Raw genomic sequence first — 6,000 nt, forward strand, 5'->3', positions numbered from 1 at the left:
TGTGCCTGGATATGAGAGTCTTTGGGGACAAGTGGTGGTTCACTGGAAGCCAGCCCAGGTCTGCTCAGTTGGAAAAGAAGAGGACAAATGGAAAGAACAGGTGCATTGATGGGACATGTACAGCGATGGTGTCTAAAGGAGACATAATAAACACTAGATCTCCAGGCACTGGGATCTCAGAGTGTGTGTCTGTCCATCAGTAGAGGCTGTCGTGTGTCCACCTGACCTGAGTGAGGTCAGCAGGCTGGACCCTGACCCCAGATCTGCCCTGTTTGTCATTTGCAATGACCTTGCGAGGTCTACCCAGAAAGGGGGTGACTGCCTTCCTTCAGGAATGATGACTGAGGCAGCCCAAGTATGCTCCCAAGCAAGTAACTCTTGCTCTAAACTCTCCTCTGAGGAAGCGCCTCACGTCTCAATTTTCTCTGAGTACAGCCATGAGTATAAGAAGACTGAACACAAGGAGCTTCCAAGGGGCCTGACTCACCAAGCACGCATAGTCGATCAGTCGTGTCCAACTCTGAGATCCTTTGGACTGTAGCCTGCCAGGCTTCTCTGTCCATGGGATTTTTCAGGCAAGAATACTGGAGTGAGTTGCCATTTCCTCCTCCAGGGGCTTGCCCCAAGTAAGGGAAGGAACCCGTGTCTCTTGTGTCTCGCACATTGCAGGCGTAACCTTTATTTGCTGAGCTATCAGGGAGAGAGCACAATAAATGTTTGTTTTGCCTTTTCCCAGTCAGCTCTCGCTCATGTTCCCAAATCAAGCCCTTCCAATCTCAGTTTCTCCAGTGAGTATGGGTCTGACTCCCACCACCTTGCCTGAACTCAGCACCTGTATATTTTGCAGCTTCCTGGGGTCACTCAGGCTCCCTAGCTAACACGCGGAAGTCAGACAGCATGCCTCACCCCCACGTCATCCCCACAGAGCTAGGTGCTGGACCACACCCATGGGTGGCCCTTGATGGACAGTCTACCTGCAGATCCTGTGTTTTGTTTCGGTTTTTATTTTTTGTGGCTTGGCTTGTAAGATCTTAGTTTCCCAGTCAGGGATGGAACCTGCACCCTCTCCATTGGGAGTGTGGAGTCTTAATCACTGGACCACCAGGGAATTCCTGAGAACCTGTTTGCTTTCTCACTTAAGGGGGCGAGTTCTGGATGCTGTCCTCAACACTGGGGCACTCTGTAAGCCCTCAACCAGCAGGCCTCATAGGAGCCGGCTGAAAGCTGAGCTAAGCTGCTCCCCCTGGAAACACCAAATGGAAAGGGAGCTCTTGGTGATCCTAGAACAAGAAAATCTAAGTTCCTTCTCCTCTTAAAATGAAGAGTGTTTCTGAAATATCTCTGTGGGTAGTTTTCCCTTTGCAGTCCCCCAGCTTCATTGCTGTGTTTCTTTGAAAATTCCGCCCCAGGGAAAGAGAGAACAGCAGCTCCCATCGGAAGGGGGACCCTCAGAGGTAGAGATAGGCTCTATTAGACAGAGTGGGAGTAGAAGTGCTCCTGTGCTGGGAGGAAGGGTCAGCAGAGGAAGAGGGAGAGAGAGGGATGGAAGTTCAGAGTCAAGCTGCGGATTCCCCTGCTGGGAGGGTTTCTGGGGAACTGGGTGCCTCACTTCCCTCCGAGTCCCCTGGGGGCACTCAGGGCTCTCAGAGTCCCATGGTCAGTGTAGCCGGGTCAGCGGGCAGGGGAGGCAGCGGCAGAGGAAGTCATCCAGAACCCAGATGCAGAGGTAGAGCTGTGGGGAAGGGGCCTGGAAGGATCCAGAAGGTCCTAGACCCCATGCAAAGTGATGAGAGGACCAGTGAGGGCAGAAGCCAGCTGAAATCACACAGAGAGGCTTCTGTGATAGGCCATATGTCTAGAGGGGCTCCCATGAGCACTGTGGACCTCACGGTGCAGCGCATGTGGACCCCACCCAAACTTGGCACAGGTCCCAGGCCTCCCAGCCACCCAGAGCTCAGCAGAGTTCCTTGTGAACACCTGAGGATCCCTCCCACTTCTGAGAATATGTGCAAGTTCTTCTCTGTTCCCGAACAGCCCACCTTGGGAAGGAGGGAGATGGGAAACAGAGCTGAGATACTAATATTTTGAATTGATTTAGCATTTTCCAAAAATGATCTTGAAACTGAAAGAGATCAAATTACAACTTAGAGGCAAGTTTAAATGTTTCCACATCAGTCCACATGAGGTTTCCAAAGTCAATGGGGGCAGCTGTAGGAAGGAAGGAGGTTGATGTATCTGCAGTGCTGGGCCACCATATATGAAGTTCAGTCCTAGAACTTCTTTCTCTGGGCTGGCCTGCTTCCCTCCCTAGACCGTGAGCCTCCATCACCCCCTTTCTCTGGGGAGTCTGCTTAATGGTGCCCTGGATGCTGTGGACAGGTGGCAGGGGTGCCGAGCATTGCTGGCAGGGCCGGGGCTTCCCCTGAGCTGGATCTGGGTGCTCAGAGGATGCTGGGTGGACCCTCCTGAGCTGACAGCACTGTGGCTCCCTCAGGGGTGAGGCTGAGAGACACAACAATTTCCGGTACCTGTTTTCATCTGAGGGAAGAAAGGTCCCGATGATGGTGACCTTATGTCCATCCTGGAGACCCCATACTATCATCCTGTGAAGGACAGAGGCTGCGGGGAGAACACAGTGGTCAGTGGGCCCGCCTCCTTCTCTTTGTGGGCTTAAACGTGAGCTTCAGCAGCCCCCCAGCACTTGCTGCCCCCCATCCACCCCTATGCCTGTGAAGGGCTCCATCAGCCCACCTGTCCAGCCTCTCAGGAAGCTGAGGCCGGGAGAGACTCCTACTGCAGGGCCGGGCCAGGCCACAGGGAGCACAGAAACCTCCCGGGACGCAGGCTGCTGCCCGCCTGCCTGCCTCCTCCTCCCCCAGGGCCCTCTCTGTGGGCACCTCCTTCCTCAGCCACTTGCCATCTAGGGGCCTTTGACAAGTGGCCTCTACCTCTATAAAACTCAGTCTTATGTATATGATATGGGGATGATAGGGATTTAAACCAGCTGTCCCCAGCCTTTGGTAGCAGGTTCTGGTATCATGGGAGACAGTTTTTCCAAGGACGTGGGGATGCGAGTGATGGGGAGGGGCTGTAAATACAGATGAAACTCTGCTAACCCTCTTGCCACCCAACTCCTGCCATGCAGCCTGGTTCCTAACAGGCCAGGGACCAATACCAGTCTGTGGGCTGGGGTTTGGGGAACCCTGTTTTAAACAAGGCTGCCCAGGACAGTGCATCCACAAAGGAAGCAAACAGGCAGCCATTTGTGCCCCACAGTGCAGGGACACCTGCTCCCCTGACTCAGACACCCTTGACCTGCCCTGCCTTGCTCTCTCACCCCTCAGTAGGCAGACACCTCCTCAGGAGGCCTTCCCTGCTGCCCCCAGACTCCTAGCAATTCTAAACACCTCCGTGGTGTCTACAGTGGGGCAGACACCATTCAAGTTCTCTTAATGGACTAAGTCACTTATCATCCCCCCAGCCCAGGGCGGTGACTGGAGGATTATCCCCATTATACAGATACAGAAACTGAGGCCCAGAGAGGGAAAGTTATTTGCTTGAGGTCACCCAGTTATTAAGTGGCTGAACCCAGGGAAGACTTCTTCAAGGTAAGTACCTTTTGCTGCCATGGTGAGTTGTTACCCTCCCAGAGGCTCTGTTTACCTCTCCCTTCATGCAAAACAATAAAAAAAAGAGCATCTCCTTACTAGTTGTTACGTAGGTCCTTCTTGCTCCTCTGAGCACGTAGAACAGGAGAGGTGCCTGGAGAGGCAGTAAACATGTGTCAGGTGCGCAAAACCTGGGGATGCTCACCCACTCCAACCCAGAGGGACCCCTGGGAGACGGGGGTGGAGCAGAAGTTGTGTAAGGTTGCCATATCTGGTGTATCTGTCCTTGTGTTTTCTTTTGGACGCCACCCTCTCCCACCCCCTGGTCACCAGCAGGAACTGTTTCCTCAGAGCCCCAGAGCTGCTTCCTGCCCACTGAGGCTGCCCCCAGCCCTGGAACTCACTGGATTCACATAGGCAGCTTGGGTGTCAACGAAGGTCGTCTCTCTCAACGAAGGTCAATGAAGCCCACCTCTGTGCCCACTGCCACTTTGCATGCTGAGTGATCAGGCCCTGCACTGGAGAGGACTTAACAAGATATAAAATTTAAAGTAACTTAGCAGTTATTCAATGGGGAGGAGCCAAGAATAAGATAATGTGGGTTTAGAGAAGAGGAGAAAGGGAGGAGGGCTGAGGATGGAAGTGGGTGCTCCTCACCCAAGACCCTTTCTCTCTGCTCTCCTCCTGCTCTCTGATCTGAGACCAGATAGCTCATAGAGGTTCATGTATGTTCAGAGATCCTCACCACATGCACACCACAGCGAGCTTCTAGAAGACACTGCCCCTGAGCGTGTGGCTATGTCATGAATGTCCAGACAACAAGCCCAAGTGATGGGACCTGCCTGTGTATGGGATGGCGGTGCTGCTGGGAAGGCCTGGTTATACCCATTTTTCAGACAGGGTAGCTGAGGCTCAGAGACTCTATGGGTCATGCCCAAGGTCACATAGCTCACTAGTGGCAGCCTGAGCCATATGAGGCTACTTGGGTTTTTAAAGTGGTCTTCCTCCCCTTTAAAATTCTATTCCTCACATATAAACATTATCATGTAGAAAGAAATGTCTTGCAAATAGAAAACATCATAATGGAAGTTCCCTTATCCTTGTGTACAATGATGCCCCGGGAGCTTCTGATCCCTCCTCTCTATGAATTTCTCTCTTCTCTCTCTGGGCTTTAGAATGGGGAGCAGAGAGGTCTCAGACATAATACAAAATTTCAGGTGACATGAAGGCGGGTGCAATGTATTGAATAAACTCTTTTTAATGGGCAACAGCACCTTGTCAAAGGAAGTGATTGACTGAAACAGAGACTCAGGATCAGCTGGGTAAGGATGCAGGGTGGGGAGGAAAGACACAATGACAATAGACTTACGTGATGTCAAGTGGGTCCCATCGTGTGCTAGAGACAGGGCCCTAGGGTCCAGCCTGGACAGGCAGTTGACATCCTACAGGCACTGAGGGGGAGCAGGTGTCCCTAGGTCTACATATGTGTCTGTACCTCTCTCTTCTTGCACTTACCTGGGTGCCCCAGAATTTGCAAAGACCGACTTCTTTGAGATGTTCCTATAGACTGAGCCCATTTGCCTCCTCTACCCTCCAATCCCAATAGAGTCCTGGATCAACCAGAATTCAAATGGATTTAAGAGGCAGAAGACACAGCGGGAGCAAAAAGGAGGAAAAGAAGGACACATTCTTTGCAATCCTCTTCGACGCCAGGGAAGCGGGGACCATTTCCTCATTGATTGGGATACACAGCAACTGGAACTCATTCACTGCAGGTTGGAGTGTAAAACACAACAGTGTTGAAGACATGTTGGTGGATCATAATAAAGTCAAACCTCTACCTCTCCTGTGTCCTGGCTCTTTTGTTCCTAGATATTTACCCAAGAGAGATGAGAACATATGCACATGTGCATATCAGCTTCACTCATCATAACCCCGCACTGGAAGCACACAACTGTTTACAAGTTAGAGAAAGGAAAAATGAATGGTAATATACCTACAATGTACTAGCCCTCTGCAATAAAAAGGGACTGAAGATACAGGCAAGGTCATCAATGAACCTCACAGTTGAGCGCATGAGCCAGACACAGCTGAGCACAGGCTGGGAGCATTTTGATTACGTAAAATCCAACAGCCAATCAGAAAAGTGATTACTCATTGTGGGAGCCAACTAGGAGAGACCTGAAGGAGTCATCTGGGTGCTGAAAATGTCTGGAGCTTGGTCCAGATGGTGGTGACACAGCTGTTTACAACATAAAATCTCATCCAGCAGCCCAGCTCTGGCAATGTTAAATGGTGAAGCTGTGACGGGAAATGCAGTGCATGTGCCTGAGCCTAAGGGCGAGGCATTAAGCTTCTCTTTGCTAAAGCATCCTTTTCAAACACACATCTT

The 6,000-nt window shown here is 51.5% G+C and overlaps 1 long non-coding RNA gene across 1 annotated transcript in view; it reads left to right on the plus strand.

Annotated features, from left to right (window-relative positions):
- The window catches only part of LOC122448658, a 14,378-nt gene extending 8,963 nt beyond the window's left edge, over nt 1-5,415 (plus strand). Inside the window, exon 3 of the long non-coding RNA XR_006271717.1 lies at nt 5,215-5,415. This is a non-coding gene — a long non-coding RNA (uncharacterized LOC122448658). The remainder of the gene's footprint in view (nt 1-5,214) is intronic.
- Nucleotides 5,416-6,000: the final 585 nt, after the last annotated feature.

Source organism: Cervus canadensis, chromosome 1, assembly GCF_019320065.1.
Source record: "Cervus canadensis isolate Bull #8, Minnesota chromosome 1, ASM1932006v1, whole genome shotgun sequence".
NCBI classification, from domain to species: domain Eukaryota; kingdom Metazoa; phylum Chordata; class Mammalia; order Artiodactyla; family Cervidae; genus Cervus; species Cervus canadensis.